Raw genomic sequence first — 23,059 nt, forward strand, 5'->3', positions numbered from 1 at the left:
GAACTGTAACCTTTGGAGACAACAACAAAGGAATCATTGAAGGAATCGGCTCAATAGGTATATCTGAATATTGCTTGATTGATGATGTACTCCTAGTGAAAGGGCTTAAGCATAATCTACTAAGCATAAGTCAATTGTGCGATAGAGGTTATGAAGTCAAATTCACTCCCCAACACTGCACTATATCACTCACGACTGACAAATCCATAAATTTCAAAGGATATATAAGTGAAAATGTTTACAAGGTTTCTTTAAACAATTTATCTTTATCAAATATTAAAAGCCTTGTATCCTTGAATGTTGATGACAACATTCTTTGGCGTAGACGAATAGGTCATGTTGGTCCTAGTACCATAGAAAAACTTTTTAAACTTGATTTAGTTGTTGGTATGCCAAAACTCAATTTAAAATTAGATTCTATTTGTGATGCATGTCAACTTGGCAAACATACAAGGGAATCTTTTAAAAGCAAAAATTTTATATCAACTTCTATGCCCCTTGAACTTCTTCACCTAGATCTATGTGGTCCCTCGAGGAACGCTAGCCTAGGAGGGAAGCTTTATGCATTTGTCATTATGGATGATTTCTCACGATTCACGTGGACATTTTTTTAGCCCACAAAAATGATGCCTTTGATTATTTTAAAACTTTTGTGAAACGTGTTGAGAATGAGAAAAATCTTTCAATAAAACAAATCCGTAGTGACCACGGAACTGAATTTCAAAATGAGAGTTTTTCAAAATTTTGTGAAGAGAAAGGGATCGGTCATAATTTTTCTTGTCCTAGGACTCCTCAACAAAACGGGGTCGTTGAGAGGAAAAATAGGACACTTGTGGAGATTGCGAGGACCATGATATGTGAGAATTCTCTACCAAAATATTTTTGGGCTGAAGCAATGAACACTGCCTGTTATGTTATCAATCGCGTATCAATAAGGTCAATTCTCAAGAAAACTCCATATGAATTATGGAGAGGGAGAAAGCCTAACATTTCTTACTTTCGAGCTTTCGGTTCTAAATGCTACATACATAACAATGGTAAGGACAACCTTGGCAAATTTGATGCCAAATCCGACAAAGGTATCTTTCTCGGATATTCTACCTCAAGTAAGGCTTTTAGAGTTTTTAATAAACGTACTTTACTTGTTGAAGAATCTATGCATGTGATTTTTGATGAATCTATGTCTACTATTGTTCGCACTAACATTGATGATGTAGAATTACTCGAAGAAGAGTTGGCCTCCTCAAGTCTAAATGATCTAAATGTTTCTGTTGAGGAAACATCACTTCCGAAGGATTGGACGCTCCACAAAGATCATCCTATGGATCTTATCATTGGAAGTCCTTCGAAGGGAGTAACTACTCGATCCTCTCTTAATAATATTTGTAATCATCTTGCCTTTGTTTCGCATGTTGAACCTAAATGCATAGATGATGCTTTATTAGATGATGCATGGATAATTGCGATGCAAGATGAGTTGAATGAGTTTAAACGCAATTATGTTTGGTTTCTTGTTCCTAGGCCGCATGATAGATCTATCATTGGTACTAAATGGGTGTTTAGGAATAAACTTGACGAGCATGGCACTATCACTAGAAATAAAGCTAGGCTTGTTGCTAAAGGATATAGTCAAGAAGAAAGCATAGATTATGATGAAACTTATGCGCCTGTTGCAAGACTAGAATCTATTCGCATGCTACTTGCTTTTGCTTGCTCTAGAAATTTTAAGTTATTTCAAATTGATGTCAAAAGTGCCGTTCTTAATGGTGAATTGAAAGAAGAGGTTTATATTGAGCAACCTGATGGCTTTGTTGATCTTTCTTTGCCTGATCATGTGTTTAGACTAAACAAAGCATTGTATGGTTTGAAACAAGCTCCTCGAGCTTGGTATGATAAACTGTCTACTTTCTTGCTTTCAAATGGTTTTTCAAGAGGAAAGATCGACATTACCTTATTTACTAAGAATGTCAAAAATGATCTTTTGATTGTGCAAATTTATATTGATGATATAATTTTTGGTTCTACTGACGAAACTCTTTGTTAAGATTTCTCCAAGCTTATGCAAGAACACTTTGAGATGAGCATGATGGGGGAACTTAACTATTTCCTCGGATTGCAAATCAAACAGTGTAAAGATGGGTTCTTTGTGAACCAAAGCAAATACATTAAGGAGATTCTAAAGAAGTTTGGGATGGAGAACACCAAATCATCATCCACACCGATGAGCACAGCAATCAGACTCGACAAGGATGAAAATGGTAAAACTGTAGATCAATCTTCCTTTCGTAGTATGATTGGCTCCTTATTATATGCTACTGCTAGTAGACCAGACATTATGTTTAGTATTTGCTTATGTGTACGATTTCAATCATGTCCAAAGGAATCACATTTGTTCGCCTTAAAACGCATTTTCAAATATCTTTCAAATACTCCAAATCTCGGCTTGTGGTATTCGAAAAATTCTTTCTTTGATTTAAAAGCTTACTGTGATGCCGACTTTGGTGGATATAAGGTGGACCGAAAAAGCACTAGTGGAACCTGTTTCTTTTTAGGAAACTGTTTAGTTTCTTGGTTTTCCAAAAAGCAAAACTGTGTTGCGTTATCAACGACCGAAGCCGAATATATGGCTGCCGGTAGTTGTTGTGCGCAAATTCTTTGGATGAAGCATCAATTGCTCGACTATGGTGTATCTTTTTAAAAAATCCCTATTTTCTGTGACAACACTAGCGCCATATGTCTTACAAAGAATCCGATTCAACATTCGCGCACCAAACATATTGACATTCGTCATCATTTTATTCGTGACCACATCGAACGAAATGAAGTTGAACTTCAATATGTTGACACTTCAAATCAAATTGCCGATATTTTTACAAAACCACTAGATGAAAATACTTTTATTCGTTTACGTGGTGAACTTGGCATGATTGAGTTGTAATCACTTGTAGGCATAATTTAAATTTAATGTCATATTAAGGGGGAGCTTAATATTAAATTTGAGCAAATTAATTTTGGATAATACAAATCAATTGTATTTATTCAAAATTAAGAAGCTCACATTTTTATGTGAATTATTTGCTTAAATACTAAATAAAATAAATTTTAAAGAGTCGAAATCATGCTTTCTTCCTAAGGCAGATCGGAACCACCGATCCAGATCGGAACTTCCGATCTGTATCCAACTTGCGCGGTAAATTTTCCCTCCAAGATGAGGATCGGAACCACCGATCACGATCGGAAAGTCCAATCCCCATCTGATCCGTCTTTTCAAATTACTTTTCACCGCCTTATCATTAATTACCGCCTCAGGATCGGAACGTCCGAAGCCTATTCGGAGCTTCCGATCGACACGTGTCCTTACCTCAGTGGACCGCACGATCGGAACGACCGATCAGGATCGGAGCTTCCGATCGTTCCAAGCCCTATAAATATCAGATCGCTCAGTCCGATTTATTGCACCTAAATTTCTTCTCTTTTCTCTATTTCATCCGATTCCAACCTATAAAAATGCCTGTCAAACGCCATCGCGATCAAGCGAGTTCTAGTCGCCCTATTATTATCTGTGATCCTACCCAACCAGCTGTTTCTAGGCCCATTCCTGATGATTATGTGCATCGTCCTATTCATCCGGGTCGTATCTTAGATACTACCTACTTGGCCCAATCCCATCTCCTACTGTTGAACTTAATCAATGCTCAACATTGGAAATCCTTTTTTCAGCCATCTATCCCCGACCGAATCTTTCCTCCACTGATTCACGAGTTCTATGCAAACCTTGAACTCGAATTAGGGCATGGTGATATCACCATTGCCACGATCGTTCAAGGAAGGCATATCATCTTTTCTTCTGTTCATCTGTCCTCCTGGTTTGATCTTCCCAAGAATGGACTCGGTGAATACTTTTCCCAAACTTGGCCACAAAATGATCCAAACTTTGATCGCAATCTCTTTCTTACTACTATTCTCGGTCGACAAGCCACAGGTGCTGACGATCGAATCGATCTCAAGAGTCTTTGTCCTGATTTCCAAATCATTCAAAAACTCATTACCACATCCATAGTTCCCCGCAGTGGAGACCTCTCCACTTGCAAATTTATGGATTTGTATATCCTTTTTCATATCATCTCCTCTCGACCTTTTAACCTTCCGCGCCTTGTTATGCAGACTATGCATCACACGGCAACGACGGCTAAAAAGGTTTCCTTTCCTTTTGCTCGGTTTATTAACCGGATTTTGAGTCGTTTTGATATTGATTTTGAGGGGATCCCTTCTCTTGAAAACTAGTCGAGTCATATCATCAACCATCAGTCTATTATCAGGATGGATTTATCTTGGAATCTTGTGTATTCTCGATGGGTTGATGATCCTAGTCGATCTTTTTCTAGATTTTCTCCTATTACTGATTTTCATCGAGACTTTTCCTCTCTTCCTCACTCTATCCAAACCAAAGGTATTCCGACTGGTCCGCCCAACACTGATATTCCATCCTCTTCCAGTTTTGAGGCCTTTGCATCTACCATTAGTGATCTTCCTTTCCAAGCTCCTGAGGTTCCTCCTACACCAATAAACCAATTTCCTAGCGACCGACTCCTCGAGACTCTTCATCGCATTGAGACGAGTATGCACACTCATTTTACCAAGTTTACTGCTAGAGTTGCCTCTCTGGAGACTCGATTTGATGATTTTGCCGCTCGCTATCCTCCTCCGCAGCATGATGATGATTCTTAGATTTTTATTTTATTTTTATTTGTATTTTTTCTCTTGCTTTGTATTAAAAATTATTATTGTAATGAAATTGTTGCGTATTTTTAATTCTATGTTTCATTACTTTTTTCTTATCACAAAGGGGGAGAATTAATGGTTAAAATATTAATTGGGATAAAATTTGTTTATCTGATAAAATTTGTTTATCCGTTAAACTCTGTTGCTTATAAAAATTGTTTATGATTATCGTATATTTTATCTCCTGTTTTTAACCAAGTTTTGTGATCATCAAAAAGGGGAGATTGTTACGCCTTAAACGCATATAAATCTTGAATTATGAGATTAATGTTTTTAATGCATTAACAAGTCTTATTTCTCTATGTTTTGATGATTAACAAAACTAGGTTAAAATGTTACTAATATTTACATTGAGCTTATTACAGAGTTAAAAATTTCTAGATGAATTAAGACTAAATTCATACTCAAGATAAAAAAAAAAATTCGAAGAAGTATACTACTACGGGATCGAAAGCTCCGATTGGAGATCGGAACCTCCGATCATGATCAGAAGCGTCTTCGAAAGAAAAGGGTAGATCGGAAGCTCCGATCAGGGTTCGGAAGCTCCGATCTATTTCCAGGGAGTTTTATATTGTTCGGAATGAAGAACGGAAGCTACTAAAACAAGTTCGGAAGGTCCGATCATTTTCTAAGAATATTATATTGTTCGGAAGCAGATCGGAGGCAACGAAGTGAAGCAGATCGGAATCACCGAACGTGATCGGACGTTCCGATCTTGAACGGCCGCCTGATAATCTTGTCCGGAAGACTTTTGCCCGACAACACATTTATTGCGCCGATCGGAAGCTCCGAAGTGGATCGGACGTTCCGATCCAGTACACCCGCGTGTCTGAGAATTCAAATTTCGGAAGCTCCGATGCAGGGATCGGAAGTTCCGATCGATGCCGAATTTTTAGCTATAAAAGGAGGCATTCCGAGGCCATTCAATCCATCCCAACATCTTCAAGTCTCTCAATCCTCTCAAGCATTATTCAAGCCATTTGTTGAGCAATTTGTAGCCCCTTTTGAGTGTTCAAAATATATTCACATATCAAGTTGTATACGGGGTTGTAAAATCGAGGGTTGTTTGTTTGTGAGTTGGTTGCTCGGTTTTGTAAACACTTGTGTGTGAAGCCAAGTGTATTTTACGAGTGTTGAGGCTATCCTTGGAGCCCTTAAGGTCAAGAGTGTTGAGTTGTATCGGCGCGGTGATTGTGTCAAGTTGTAAGGCTATCCTTGGAGCCATCAATTCCAAGACGTTCGAAGTGCTAGTGGATCCTTGGTTAATCGACTTAACCAAGAAGGGGAGACGTACACGATTTATCGTCGAACTTTCATAAACATCTCTTATCCCTTTTACTGCTTTATTTACATTATGCATTTATTTACCGCACTTATTATTTGATTGCTTAAGTCTTCCGCTTGCGTACTAGCATAATTGCTTTAAATTGCTAAAGTTGCCAATATAACCTAAATCCCCCCCATTAGGTTCTAACAGACACCATATTGAAGAGGTTCTCTTTGGAAGAGTCCAAGAGAGGACATCTACCTAAGTGTCATGGAGTTTCTCTATCCAAGTAAATGTCTCCCAAGACTGACGAAGAGATAGAGAAAATGACACACGTACCATATGCGTCAGCTATAGGTAGTATCATGTAAGAGATGATATCTACCAGACCGGATGTAGCCTTTGCTCTGAGTGTCACGAGCAGATATCAGGCCAACCCTGGTCAAATGCATTGGAAAGCTGTGAAGGATATTCTTAAGTACTTGAGAAGGATTAAGAATATATTCATGGTTTATGGGGGAAGAGAATTGAAATTGGAAGGCTATATATACCGACTGTAGCTTCCAAAGCAACGTGGATGACTCGAAATCAACCTTTGGATTTGTATTCATGCTCAATGGTGGTGCTGTCTCTTGGAAGAGTTCCAAGTAGGATACCACAGCGGATTCCACCACTGAGGCAGAGTACATTGCAGCATCAGCTGCTGCTAAAGAGGCCGTTTGGATGAGGAATTTCGTCCAAGAGTTGGGGGTCATTTCTGAAGCTGTTGGTCCAGTCCCGGTGTACTGTGACAACACTGGTGCCGTTGCTCAGGCAAAGGAATCAAGGTCTCATCAAAGATCCAAACACATACCGAGGAAATACCACATCATTTGGGAGATAGTGAAAAGAGGAGACATTACTGTCGAGAGAGTGGCCTCTGCAGACAATATCGCTGATCCACTTACTAAGCCCTTGCCAGGACCATTATTTGACAAACATCGTGAAGCAATGGGACTACGTAGTATGACTAGTTGGCTTTAGGGAAAGTGGGAGATTGAAAGAGTGGGTGCCCTGTTAGCCAACTTGTGGCTAAGGGCCTTTATGACTCTATTTGTAAACAATCTTTGTTTAATGTAATTTACACTTTTCATTGGAATTTACTTTATCTTTTATCATATTATTATGTTGTGACGTACTATACGATGTTTACATTAAAGACCTTGAATATACTAGAGTGCACGTAAGATGTGATAGTGAATATGGATGATTATCATGAAACACATCTTATAAGCACTGTATATTCTAAACCAGTTCCTAGTCAATTGAGCCGTCCACAATAAGGATAAGGATCGCTCGAGATTGAGACTAGCATTTGCGATGCCGAGTACCACGTTTCATTGGTATGAAACATAGAGATTTTCGAAGCATGCAAATGGATATTCATTGGATGGATGATCGAACTACCCTACTCGGACTTTCCAAGTGGTTTTCACTAATTAAGTGGATAAGTCCGTGGTTTTGGTTGTACACCATTATTCCTTACTACTTGAAACATCATGGAGAGTATATATGAAAGTACTGTACTTTGACTCGTTTACCGACTCCATGAGGGTCATCAGGTGTCGAGATTGGATACAGTTACGACTCATATAGGAGTCAATGCTTTGTTGTCAAGGATTCACCACACGCTTGCGAGTGTGGATATCCTATGCGATCTGAGGAGATATTAGTGTGACAAATCTCTGGCCAGAGTACATGATGTGATTTAGGTTACTTGGTTTCCTAGTTGCACATGCAATGTCACTATTTGATCTTCAAGATGCATTGCATATTTTTCAAATCTCGAACGACTCTCGATATACCAATGGTTGTTGATTCGATCAGGATATATGGATGAAGGGACCGTACTGTACGCTAACCAAAACCCACTGGTTCTTGCAGGCACTATCAGTGATACCTAGGGAATCATGGGGCGATGTTTCTAGGAGCTCTTACCATGATTCGATGGACAAGTCAAAAATTGTTGTTCCGAGTCACAAGGAGTTGTGGGCCCACAGCTAGTTGTATCCCTGAACCATTGAGGGTTACACAAGTAATAGATTTCTAACCCCCGTTGAGATAATTAAGTTTAATGAGTTCAATTTAGCGAATGAGAAGTAGGACTTCTTATTGATGAGTAGAGGGAGTGAGATTTCCTAAAATGACATAGGGATGCCATTTTTGGAAACCACTGAATTCAGATTCAGAAAATTTATCTTGACTTTATAATATGCAGAAAAGGTTTCTGTACACATTGGTAAAATTGGTTTATCAATTTGAGTCACGATGAATTTTATATTAATTTCTGAACATGCGGGCTTTGCTTGTTAGGCTTGAACTTATGACTAATGGGCCCTAAGCTGTTAGCAGCCCATGTTATAAATAAGTTATTGCAGTACAAAAATTGAAGACAAGGTCTCATAATTTTTGAAAAACCTAGAGTGTTCTCTCTAGGGTTGGCCGCCCACTTCCCTTCTCTGTGTTCGAAAATTCTAGGCTACAATTTTCGAAATTGCAGTCTAGTTTAACAGATCAAATCTGTTAGTTCTCTTCATAGAAACTTCTGTTAGACTTTCTAGTGCAGTCTTTCAGAGGGTTTAGATTTATTTTCGTGGACCTAATTCAGGAGTTGATCGAGTCATCAGTTCCTGGGATATACAAGAAGAGCAGATTTATATGTTGGAGTCCCTAACCTCAAGTTGAGACTTGAGAGGTAAAATTTAATTCTTGTTTTATTTTACTTATTCGTTTTAATCGTTAGGATTTGATACCCACAATCTGTAATCGTTCTAGATCAGAAAATAAAATTTTAAAACCTTCTGCTGCTACGGGTATCAGATCTGACAGATCCGAGAATGTGTTCCAACAATTCCAATCTATCCTTGCTTAATTTTATTACTTATTATTAATTACTCCTTAATTACTTCATTTGGTTACGGGTAACTACATTCTCCCCCACTTAAAAAATTTTGTCCTCAAAATTTAAGTCTAGAGGAAAGCACTGAAAGTCAAACAAATGTTCTTTATTACAACTGAACATTACAAAGTACAAATCTTTCTTACAAAGAAAAGCACAAAACATCAAAACAAATCTGGATGCTCAGCTCGCATCTGGCTTTCCAACTCCCAAGTAGCTCATTCAGTTCCCCTACGCTGCCACTGCACCATTACCAAAGGTATGTGCTTGTTGCGAAGCACTTAGTCCTTCCTGTCGAGAATCCTGAGAGGTCTTTCCACATAGGATAGATCCTGGTCCAATTTCACCTCAGTCGGATTCAAGATGTGCGGCTCATCCACCACGTACTGTCTCAGCAAGGACACGTGAAACACATCATGGATGCTGAAAAGATACGGTGGCAAAGCTAGACTATAAGCCACTTCTCCAACTTTCTTGAGAATCTCGAACGGACCAATATACCTCAGCGATAACTTACCCTTGAGTCCAAACCTCATCACCTTTCAAAAAGGTGAAACTCGCAGGAACACATGTTCTCCTACCTCAAAATGTAGCAGTCTGTGGTGAGTGTTAGCATAGCTAGCCTTTCGATCCTGGGCTGCCTTAATCCTCTTACGGATCATCTCCACTGCATCGGTCATCTGCTAAATCATTTGTGGACCTTCGACTTGACGTTCGCCAACTTAGTCCCAAAACAAAGGCATACGACAGCGGCGTCCATACAAAGCCTCGAATGGTGCCATGACAATGCTGCGATGGTAACTGTTATTATAAGCAAACTCCACCAACGCCAAGTGGTCATGCCACGCTGGACCAAAATCCATGACTGTAGCTCAAAGTATATCCTTGAGGGTACATATAGTCCTCTCACTCTGTCCGTTAGTCTCTGGATGATAAGCTGTACTCAAACATAGAGTAGTACCAAGAGCTCGCTGGAAGCTACCCCAAAATCTAGAGGTAAACCTTAGATCTCGGTCACTGGCAATACTCAACGGAATCCCGTGCAGACTAACAACATCTTGCACATACAAACGTGCCATCCGATTGAAAGTAAAGTCCCGATTATACGGCAGAAAAGGCGCGGACTTCGACAATCGAGCAACAACAACCCAAATAGCATCGCAGTTCCTGAAAGACATAGGCAAGTGGGTGACAAAATCCATCGTCACATGCTCCCACTTCCACTCAGGAATCTCTAAACTCTGGAGCAAACCACCGGGTCTTCGAAATTCTACCTTGACCTGCTGACACACAAGGCATGTTGACAAGAATTGATAAACACTGCGCTTCATTCCTTTCCACCAAAACCTCGTACGTATATCTTTGTACATTTTCATGCTGCCTGGATGTACAGAAAATCTATTACTGTGAGCTTTTGTTAGAATCTCCTCTCTGTAAGAGTGGGTGCCCAGTGAGCCAACTGTGTGGCTATGGGCTTTGATGACTCTTTGTATAAACAATCTTTTGTTTAATATTATTTACACTTTTATTAATGGCAATGACTTTATATTACTTCATATTGTTATATTGTGATATACTATTGTTGTTTTGATAAAGACCTTGAATATACCATAGTGTATGTAAGATGTGGTAGAACATGGGGATGTCTATCATGAAATACATCTTATAGTCACTGTATATTCTAAAACCGTTCCTAGTCGATTGAGCCGTCCGATAATAAGGATAAGGATCGCTCGAGTTTGAGACTAGCATTTGCGATGCGGAGTACCACGTTTCATTGGTAGGGAACATGGAGATGTTCGAAGCATGCAAATGGATATTCATAGGATGAATAATCGAACTACCCTATCCGGACTTTCCAAGTGGTTATCACTTATCGAGTGGATGAAGTCCGCGGTTTTGGTTGTACACCATTAGTCCTTACGACTTGAAACATCATGGAGACTCTATATGCTAGTACTGTGCTTTGACTCGTTTACCGACTCTGAGGGGGTCATCAGGTGTCGAGATTGGGTACAGTTACAACACATATAGGAGTCGATGCATTGTTGTCAAGGATTCACCACATACTTGCGAGTGTGGATATCCTATGCGATCTGAGGAGATATTAGTGTGACAAATCTCTGGCCAGAGTACTTGATGTGATTTAAGAAATGGTTTCTTAGTAGCACATGCGATGTCACTAATTTGATCTTCAAGATGTATTGCATAGTTATCGAATCTTGAGCGACTCTCGATATACCAATGGTTGTTGATTCGATCGGGATATATGGATGAAGGGACCGTACTGTACGCTAACCAAAATCTACTGGTTCTTGTAGGCACTATCAGTGATACCTAGGGAATCATGGGGCGATGTTGCTAGGCGCTTTACCATGATTCGTTGGGCAAGTCGGAAAGTGTTGTTCCGAGTCACAAGGAGTTGTGAGCCCACGGCTAGCTGTATCCCTGAACCATTGAGGGTCACACAGTGTAATGGAGTTTTAATCCCCGTTGAGATAGTTAAATTTAAAGAGTTAAATTTAATGAACTAAGGAGTTGGACTTCTTAAATAAGAGTAAGGGAGTAGGATTTCCTAAAATGACATAGGGATGGACATTTTTGGAAACCACTGAATTCGGATTCAGGAAAATTTATTTTGACTTTAAAATGTGCAGAAATGGTTTCTGTGCACATTGGTGAAATCGGTTCATCAATCGGAGTCACGATGAATTTTATATTAATTTCTGAACGTGCGGGCTTTGCTTGTCGGGCCCTAACTTATGATTAATGGGCCCTAAGGTGTTAGTGGCCTGCATTATAAATAAGTTATTGCAGTACAGAAATTAGACACAACAGGTCATAATTTTTGAGACAGGATTTTCGAAACCCTAGCCTCCTCTCAAAAGAAATCGGCCGAACCCTCCCCCTCTGCCCGAGAAATTCCGGTCTGTGATTTTTTAATTGCAGTCAGGAATAACGAATCAGATTCGTTTAATCTCTTCGCAGAAAACTTCTGATAGATTTTCTAGTGCAATCTATCAGAGGGATTTAAACCCCATTCGTGGACCTGATTGAAGGAGTTCATCAGTTCCTGGGAGATACAAGAAGCGCAGAGAAATCTGTGTGGTGTCCATTAATCTCGCTTCGAGATTGAAGGTAAAATTTAATTAATTGTTATTTGAATTTTACACACACAATAATTTAGTCGTTGAATGGTTGATACCCACACCATGGAATTGTTCCATGATAAAATTTTTAAACTTCCGCTGCACCGGGTATCAATCGTGATTGATCTGAGAGCCCTGTTTTCCAACACTCTCGAAGTGTGGAATCATCAGGAACTACTACACGTCCAGAGAGACACAACAGACCATCATTCTGAAAATTAAAACCAGAAGTATTCCCATCCTGAGCCAACCGGGCTAACTTATGTGTATTTAGATCAACGGCCTGCGACTCACGTATACGAGTATATAATGCTGGTTTTTCATGTACAGATGAAACGTGAATTCCCTGCTGTTCCTTCTTATGTCGAAAAGTGAACCCAAGGAACAACACTCCTCTACTACTCGCGCCACCAAGATGGTACGAAGCGAACTCACATACACTTTGCGACTAAGAGCATCCGCATCTGGATTAGAAGTGCCTGGATGGTACTTGATCTCACAATCGTAGTCCTTCAGCAAATCCATCCACCATCTCTGCTTCATGTTCAACTCTGCCTGAGTGAACAAATATTTCAATCTCTTATGGTCAGTGAAGATCTATAACTTCTTACCGTACAAATAATGACGCCATATCTTATGAAAAAATACAATGGTCGCAAGTTCCAAATCGTGTACGGGATAGTTCTCTTTATGATTCTTCAATTGCCTAGAGGCATAGGCAATCACATGACCTCTTTGTGACAATACGCATCCCAAACCCTAGAGAGAAGCACCCGTGTGAACTATCAAGCCACCTGATCCAGACGGTAGACTGGAACTATAGTCAGACGGCGTCAAAACTCGTGAAAACTCTTCTCGCACTCCGGCGTCCAAACGAAATGTACATTCTTCCTCGTCAGCTGCGTCAAAGGCTTAACAATCTAAGAAAAGTTCTCCACGAATCTTCGATAGTATCCGGACATCCCAAGAAAACTACAAATCTCTGAAACTATCGTCGAACGCGACCAGTTCAAAATGGCTTCCGTCTTACTAGGATTAATGGAAACATCGTCTCGTGAAATCACATGACCAAGGAAAACAACTCGGTCAATCCAGAAATCACACTTGCTCAACTTAACATACAACTGCCTCTCTCTCAGTATCTGCAATACTGTACGGAGATGGAAAACATGCTCGTCCATACTGCGGGAATATACCAGGATATCATCAATGAATACCACCACAAACTTATCCAGAAAGTCGCGGAACACACTGTTCATCAAATCCATAAAGAGTGCTGGAGAATTCGCAAAACTAAACGGCATCACTAAGAACTCGTAGTGACCATACCATGTACGAAATGCTGTTTTAGAGATATCCTCCTCTCTAACCCACAACTGGTGATATCCCGACCGCAAATCGATCTTAGAATAAACAAAAGTACCCTGCGACTGATCAAACAAATCATCTATCCGCGGAAGAGGATACTTATTTTTTACCGTCGCTTGGTTAAGTTGTCGATAGTCTATGCAAAGACGTATCGACCCATCTTTCTTCTTAACAAAAAAGGACTGGGGTTCCCCATGGCGAAACACTCGGCCGAATGTAGCCCTTATCAAGAAGATCTTGAAGTTTCTTTTGGAGCACTCTCATCTCAATGGGTGCTAATCGATACGGAGCTCTAGAAATTGGTGCTGACCCTAGCACTAGCTCGATGCCAAAATCAATCTCCCTCACTAGTGGTAAACCTGGAATCTCCTCCGGAAACACATCGGGAAACTCACGGACTACGGGTATACCTTGGATATCTGGTCTCTCCAAGGATGCATCGATGTCGTAGATAAGGTAGCCTTCCCCGCCAGACTCTAAAGCACGTCGAGATTTCAGAGCAGAAACCACTAGCATCGGAGGTCGCGCTCCCTCACCATAGAAATACCATGCCTCACCATCCTCAGGATAAAACTGAACAAACAGCTGATATCAATCCACTATAGCTCTATAGGTAGTCAAGAGATCAATCCCAATAATGCAGTTGAAATCATCCATAGCTAGGATCATCAGGTTAGCACTAAGCTGATACCCCTCAAAATGCAAAGAGCAACCAACCACTAGACGCTTAGCTAAGACCTCGCTACCCATTGGAGTAGAGACCACTAAAAACACGTCTAAAAAAATAAACAACAATCTATACTTCTTAGCAAAATGTGTTGATATGAATGAGTGTGACACACTCGTATCAATCAAGACATATGCAGGAAAACAACATAAACTACATGTACCTGCAATCATCAGATCATTGCTAGCCTCTGCCTGCTCCTGGTTTAGTGCAAAGACTTGCCCCTGAACACGTGGCCGTAAGGAAAAATGACCTCGAGAAGAATTCTGTCGCTGCGAAGGCTGTGACTGCTCGCGCTACTGATGAGAAGGCTAGTGCTGATACTGCTGCTGCGGCTGCTGCACTGACGACTGGGATCCTCCAGAACCACTAGCTCCTCCCATAAGAGTAGGACAATCTCTCTTCATGTGTCCCTCTTGTCCACAATGAAAACATGCTCCAGTCGATCGAGGACATGGGCATGGTGGATTCTTACGCCTACACTAATGACTGACCGGCTAAACGGTGTGATATAAAATCAACTGGAAAGCGTACCAAGTCAAGTTATAGATAGTGAATAGAATCAGATGTCGAACCCACAGGGACTGTATAAATATGACTACCAGAATGTGATTATTCCTACTTAATCTAGACTAATTAATAAGAGTAATTTCTGATTTTAAACTAAAACTTAAATAGCAAATAAATTTCAAATCAATAAAAACACAGCAAATATTTTTGGATTAAATTCAAATTGGGAAAATATCGATCAAGGATTCACGTAGGTACAAGACAATTTATGTAACAAGTAGTCGATTTAAGACTCAGACTTAATCTTAATTCACGAGAATTCTCCTAAATTATTCAAAGTACTATTTCTAGAACAATCAAACCTATTCAAATATTGACGGATTAAAATTTCGTAATTCTAATCATATTTGAATGCATGACGAACTGTGAAAATTTAGTTTACACCCAAACCGCACACTGAAACCGAATTCTATTTCTAGTCGATTGTACAATATGTTTATTATCAAAGTGATAAAAATCAAAACCTCCTCTGTCGACTTGGAATCAATTAACATGCAAACAAATAACTGGCCAGGAAATTTGCAAGACAAATATAAATTCGATAATCAATAAAATAAAATCAAGTCTGAAAATTCTCGAATAAAAAAATCAAGTTTTCTACATAAATTGTTTGGCCTAATCACGTGGCCTTGATCGAAAGGGAAAAACTACTCAAAGTTTAACATGATTCAAGAGCAAAAGTTTTTAATCCAAAACATCAACTAGAAATCCAAAAAAAAAAAAAAAAGAAGAGAAGTAGAATTAATGATGATGTTGGCCGCCTCTTGCCTTCAAAGAAGTTGTGTAACCCTTATTTTGATGAATAGATTTGTATTTATATGCCCAAGGGTCTCCAAAAGATAGTATCCTTCCTGAGCAAGAGTTTCCTTTTTTAAAAAATTCTGCACGCGTCTCTCGCTCGAGCGAGCACAAGTCTCGCTCGAGCGAGACACTTTCTGTCCCGGGTGTAAGAGTGGGTGCCCAGTGAGCCAACTGTGTGGCTATGGGCTTTGATGACTCTTTGTATAAACAATCTTTTGTTTAATATTATTTACACTTTTATTAATGGCAATGACTTTATATTACTTCATATTGTTATATTGTGATATACTATTGTTGTTTTGATAAAGACCTTGAATATACTATAGTGTATGTAAGATGTGGTAGAACATGGGGATGTCTATCATGAAATACATCTTATAGTCACTGTATATTCTAAAACCGTTCCTAGTCGATTGAGCCGTCCGATAATAAGGATAAGGATCGCTCGAGTTTGAGACTAGCATTTGCGATGCGGAGTACCACGTTTCATTGGTAGGGAACATGGAGATGTTCGAAGCATGCAAATGGATATTCATAGGATGAATAATCGAACTACCCTATCCGGACTTTCCAAGTGGTTATCACTTATCGAGTGGATAAAGTCTGCGGTTTTGGTTGTACACCATTAGTCCTTACGACTTGAAACATCATGGAGACTCTATATGCTAGTGCTGTGCTTTGACTCGTTTACCGACTCTATGGGGGTCATCAGGTGTCGAGATTGGGTACAGTTACGACACATATAGGAGTCAATGCATTGTTGTCAAGGATTCACCACATACTTGCGAGTGTGGATATCCTATGCGATCTGAGGAGATATTAGTGTGACAAATCTCTGGCCAGAGTACTTGATGTGATTTAAGAAATGGTTTCTTAGTAGCACATGCGATGTCACTAATTTGATCTTCAAGATGTATTGCATAGTTATCAAATCTTGAGCGACTCTCGATATACCAATGGTTGTTGATTCGATCGGGATATATGGATGAAGGGACCGTACTGTACGCTAACCAAAATCTACTGGTTCTTGTAGGCACTATCAGTGATACCTAGGGAATCATGGGGCGATGTTGCTAGGCGCTTTACCATGATTCGTTGGGCAAGTCGGAAAGTGTTGTTCCGAGTCACAAGGAGTTGTGAGCCCACGGCTAGCTGTATCCCTGAACCATTGAGGGTCACACAGTGTAATGGAGTTTTAATCCCCGTTGAGATAGTTAAATTTAAAGAGTTAAATTTAATGAACTAAGGAGTTGGACTTCTTAAATAAGAGTAAGGAAGTAGGATTTCCTAAAATGACATAGGGATGGACATTTTTGGAAACCACTGAATTCGGATTCAGGAATTTATTTTGACTTTAAAATGTGCAGAAATGGTTTCTGTGCACATTGGTGAAATCGGTTCATCAATCGGAGTCACGATGAATTTTATATTAATTTCTGAACGTGCGGGCTTTGCTTGTCGGGCCCTAGCTTATGACTAATGGGCCCTAAGGTGTTAGTGGCCTGCATTATAAATAAGTTATTGCAGTACAGAAATTACACACAACAGGTCATAATTTTTGAGACAGGATTTTCGAAACCCTAGCCTCCTCTCAAAAGAAATCGGCCGAACCCTTCCCCTCTGTCCGAGAAATTCCGGTCTGTGATTTTTAATTGCAGTCAGGAATAACGAATCAGATTCGTTTAATCTCTTCGCAGAAAACTTCTGATAGATTTTCTAGTGCAATCTATCAGAGGGATTTAAACCCCATTCGTGGACCTGATTGAAGGAGTTCATCAGTTCCTGGGAGATACAAGAAGCGCAGAGAAATCTGTGTGGTGTCCAATAATCTCGCTTCGAGATTGAAGGTAAAATTTAATTAATTGTTATTTGAATTTTACACACACAATAATTTAATCGTTGAATGGTTGATACCCACACCATGGAATTGTTCCATGATAAAAATTTTAAACTTCCGCTGCACCGGGTATCAATCGTGATTGATCTGACCGCCAGTTTTTTCCAACAGTGGTATCAGAGCCAGGTTGCTCAGATCAAACGATTAAATTAATCGATTGTACAAAATTTTTGAATCTCGGTTTTTGGAAAACAAAATAAATATTTTTAAATAAAAATTTTTTTTTTTTTTTTCGGGGCAAAACCCGGGCAGCGATTGGATCGCTGCCCGGTGGGGCAGCAATTGTTGCTGCCCCGGGCGGCGCCGGGCGCATGGCGCCGCCCAGGACGGCGACCGTCGCCGTCCAGGGCGGCGCCAGCGCAGCGCTGGGCGCTGCGCAGGGCAGCGCTCGGCGCTGCCCAGGGCGGCGCACGGCGCCGCCCAGGGGCGACGCACGGCGCCGCCCAGCGGCGGCACCAGGCGCCGCCAGGGCAGCGATAGTCGCTGCCCTAAGGGGGCAGCCGGGCTGCCCCCGGCCCGCGCCCCGGGTGCGGGCCGGCCCGGGAGTGTCCCGGGCGGCCCGCGGGAAAAATTATATTTTTATTAAAAATTAATTTTAATATGTTAAAATTTTATTTTTGGTCCGGTCAAAAATTGTTTTTGATTGGTTCACGAGATTTCGGATCGAATTGTTCGAGTCCGTAAATTTTAAAATTGATTTTGGATAAATTTGAATTTTTTGAAAATTTTAATGTTTTATCCGTAAATTGAATTTTGAAATCAATTATTTTGGTACAATTGATGATAAGATATGATCTTATGATATATTGAGTAAAATATGATTTTATTTGTAAAATTGGATTTTATAGATAAAATATGATTTTATTTGATATAGAGATAAAATATGATTTTATATGTGAAATGAGATTTTATATATAAAATATGATTTTATCTTGTTTAAATTTGAATTGCCACTGCATGTTATCCAATAAATTAATTTTGAATTAAATGTTATTGGATAAGGATGATCGATTGCCATGACCAATTTTGTAGGTGTATGTTAGGAATTTACATTTTGTTTTTATTGTTGTTGGTTTTATTAATGGGCCTGGTTTATGGCCCGATATGAATGTCATATGTAATAAAAGTGGGCTTGGTTTATGGCCCGTTCCCACCCCTAAAATGTATCCCCTACTTGTCATTGTTATTTATTGTAAATACATTAGATTTAGTGGGAGATCAAGATTTGAAGACGGTGGGCCCAGCAGACAATAAAGACTGAAGAAATGTAAATTGGAAGCACATGTAATAGGATTGCATTGCATACTGCATATTACCTAGGATTGGACTAAGACCCGTGATTGGCAACCACGGGTCAATTAGAAATGGAATCGATCATCCTATATAATATTTGATATTATGATTGTATGCATGTTTAGACATAAATTGCGTGAATCCGGCAAGCATGCAATAAAATGAATATGATGAGACAAATATTTTTATAATTAAAAATCCCTCATTTTAAATATGATTTAAAATTTATATCAAGATAAATAAAGGAAATTTAAATTTGTTTAAATGTTCCCACCTTCCATCAACGGTCAATGTATGTGATGCTACCCGCGGATACGGTCCGGCTCATATTATTGGGGGGCCCGTCCGTCGGAAAGCTGTACATTGGATCGACAAATGTTGTAAGTTGGGTGGAACTCCCATGGGATCGGCTCATATTATTGGGGGATCCACATGGCGACCGTCCATCACAACTTAATATTGATGGGTCATCTTGACATGTCACTTTAAACGGCGTCATATTATTGGGCCCTTATTGGACATGAGGTAAACACATGGGGGTTGCTTTGGAAGCAATTGGGCTCTACCTTTTGAGAATTATGGTTGGCTGATATTATTCGGGACCATAAGTTTGTCAATTGGACTCCATGTTCTCACTAAGGAAAAAGTTTCCCGTTTTCACTAGAGGGTGGTGAAATCGTTAAAATAGTGGGAGTGAGATTCATAAAATTAAATTCGCCTATTTTATGTCTTAGTAAATTGTTAAACAATCATTGATATATGTCTGTTTTTCTTTTCAGTATTTCATACAATGAATTCGCGAAATCCATTATTCTCGATCCTCGAACAAAACAAGTTGACTGGCGCCAACTATACGGAATGGTTCCGGAAGTTGAAGATTGTCTTAACTTCGGAGAAAATGCTCTACGTGTTAGAGAAAGCACCTCCGAAGGAAGCACCAGCTGACATAAGTCCGAAGGAATTGGCCAAACTTGATGCATGGTGTGACCATGACATCAAGACCAAATGCTATATGCAAGCCTCGATGTCTGATGAACTCCAGAGGCGATTTGAGGACACGGTGAATGCTGCTGACATTCATGCGCAACTCAAGGAACTTTTTGGGGCTCAGTCGAGGGCTGAAAGGTTCGCTACTGTTAAGGAGTTGATGACGTGCCGCATGCGTGAAGGGACTTCGGTCCGTGATCATGGGGTACGAGTGATTTGGCTCATACAGAAGTTGGCGACCCTAGATTTGGTGTTGGAGCATGAACTCAATGTGGATTTATTGCTTCTGTCTCTTCCTTCTTCATTTGATGGATTTGTGATAAATTTTAATATGAACAAGATAGAGGCCACCCTTGAAGAGATGGTCAATATGCTCGTTACATATGAATCCACACTTAAGAAGGATAAGCCAGCTTTCTTGGTGGGCTCCTCATCTTCTGCTAAGAAGGGGCCAAGTATGAAGGGCAAGAAACGTTCTACCCCACCCAAGAAAGTCGAGCCCGAGAAGAAGCAAAAGATAAAGGCTTCAAACAATGGAAAATCCAAGGATGTTTGCCATTACTGCAAGAAGCCGGGTCATTGGAAGCGCAACTGCAAGGAATATCTTGAGCAGTTGGGAACTGCAAAGGGTATGTTCTATATTGAAATAAACATGTCACTTAATACAACTTCTTGGGTATTGGATACCGGATGTGGATCTCACATTTGCAATGATTTGCAGGTGATGACAAGAAGTCGCAGGCTTAGAATGGGTGAGACCCAGCTGAGGCTCGGGAATGGTTCCAGAGTTGAAGCTACGGCCATTGGAGATGTTTGTTTGACTTTGCAGAACGGTTTTAAATTATTGTTAATAGATGTTTTATTTGTGCCAGATTTAATTAAAAACATTATTTCTATTTCTATGCTTGATAGAGATGGTTATTCTTGCAATTTTGTGAATGGGATTTGCAATATTTACAAGAATGAATGTTTAATTGGAAATGGACAACTTGAAAACGATCTATACAACTTAAAACTAAAAGACGTTCCAGTGAATTATGTTGATAAACCGGCGACAACAAACAAAAGGAAAATCGATAGTCAAAACCCGGCAAACCTTTGGCATGCTAGGCTAGGTCATATTTCCTCAAGGAGGATGAACAAGCTAGTGGGAGAGGGCATGTTTGATATGTCTGATATTAATTCTCTACCTACTTGTGAATCCTGCCTAAAAGGAAAAATGACTAAATCTCCTTTTAAGGGAAACCTGAGCGTAGTCAAAATCTGTTGGATTTGATCCATACAGATGTTTGTGGTCCATTTAGAGTAGGGACTCAACATGGCCACACCTACTTCATTACCTTTACTGATGATTATTCAAGGTATGGGTATTTATATTTAATGAAATATAAGTCTGAAGCATTTGAAAAGTTCAAAGAATTCAGGGCTGAAGTAGAAAACAAGCTAGGTAAAAGTATTAAAGCACTTCGATCGGATCGAGGTGGAGAATACTTGAGTACCGAGTTTTTGGACTATCTGAAAGAGAATGGGATTCTCTCTCAGTGGACTCCTCCTATGACACCACAGCTTAATGGTGTATCGGAGCGTCGTAATCGAACTTTGTTGGACATGGTTCGATCTATGATGAGCTTCACTGAGCTTCCACCTTCGTTTTGGGGCTATGCGCTTGAAACGGCGGTATTGTTGTTGAACAACGTCCACACTAAAGCAGTGGACAAAACACCATACGAGTTATGGAATGGCAAAGCTCCTAAGTATTCGTACTTGAGGATTTGGGGATGTCCTGCTTACGTGAAGCGGACAGTGGGAGATAAGTTGGATAGTCGATCCAGCTTATGTTATTTTGTAGGGTATCCGAAGAATTCAATCGGATATTATTTCTATTATCCTGCTGAAACAAAGGTGTTTGTTTCTAGGAATGCCACCTTCTTGGAGAAGGAGTTCTTATTGGATAAGAAAGGCGAGATGATGGAACTCGAAGAAGTTCGAGAAGAACCCGAAATACAAAATAACGATCCTACACCTCAGGAACCATTGCTGGACACGCCTGCACCTAGAAGATCCGAAAGGACTTCTAGACCTCCAGTTCGATATGGTCTTCTTCTTGAAGGGGATCAAGATGAACCCGACATTGGATGTGATCCAAGAAACTTCAAGGAAGCAATTTCTGATGCGGATTCGAATTTATGGCTTGAAGCTATGCAGTCAGAATTGGATTCGATGCATACAAACCAAGTTTGGTCTTTAGTAGATCCTCCCGATGGAATTGTTCCGATAGGGTGCAAATGGATCTACAAAAGAAAGCTTGGGCCTGATGGTAAGGTATTGACCTACAAGGCGCGATTGGTGGCTAAAGGTTATACTCAAAGGCAAGGAGTTGACTATGACGAAACCTTTTCACCAGTTGCAATGTTCAAGTCCATAAGAATCCTAATTGCCATAGCTGCATGGTATGACTATGAGATATGGCAAATGGATGTGAAGACTGCTTTTCTTAATGGAGACATTAAGGAGGAAATCTATATGAAGCAGCCTGAGGGGTACACATCCATGGGAAGCGAGCATAAGGTATGCAAGCTTCAGAGATCAATTTATGGTCTAAAACAAGCATCAAGAAGTTGGAACCAGAAATTTGATGAAACAATAAAAGATTTTGGTTTCATCAAGAACACGGAGGAACCTTGCGTGTACAAGAAAGTAGTTAAGGATGCGGTGACATTCTTAGTACTTTATGTTGATGACATCCTACTCATTGGGAATGATGTAGGGATGTTGCAGTCAACAAAGATATTGTTATCAGGTAGATTTTCGATGAAGAATTTGGGAGAGGCATCCTACATTCTTGGGATACAGATCTATAGAGATAGGTCTAAGAGAATGATAGGACTCACTCAATCAACCTACATCGATACCATATTGAAACGGTTTTCAATGGATGGGTCCAAAAGAGGACATCTACCCATGTGTCATGGAGTTTCTCTATCCAAGTCTATGTGTCCCAAGACTGATGCAGAGATAGAGAATATGACACATGTACCATATGCGTCAGCTATAGGTAGTATCATGTATGGGATGATATCTACCAGACCGGATGTAGCATTTGCTCTGAGTGTCACGAGCAGATATCAGTCTAATCCTGGTCAAATGCATTGGAAAGCCGTGAAGGACATTCTTAAGTACTTGCGAAGGACTAAGAATATGTTCATGGTGTATGGAGGACGAGATCTCAAATTGGAAGGCTATACCGACTCTAGCTTCCAAAGTGATGTGGATGACTCGA

This window comes from Henckelia pumila, chromosome 4 (assembly GCF_033568475.1).
Source record: "Henckelia pumila isolate YLH828 chromosome 4, ASM3356847v2, whole genome shotgun sequence".
In the NCBI taxonomy this organism is placed as follows: domain Eukaryota; kingdom Viridiplantae; phylum Streptophyta; class Magnoliopsida; order Lamiales; family Gesneriaceae; genus Henckelia; species Henckelia pumila.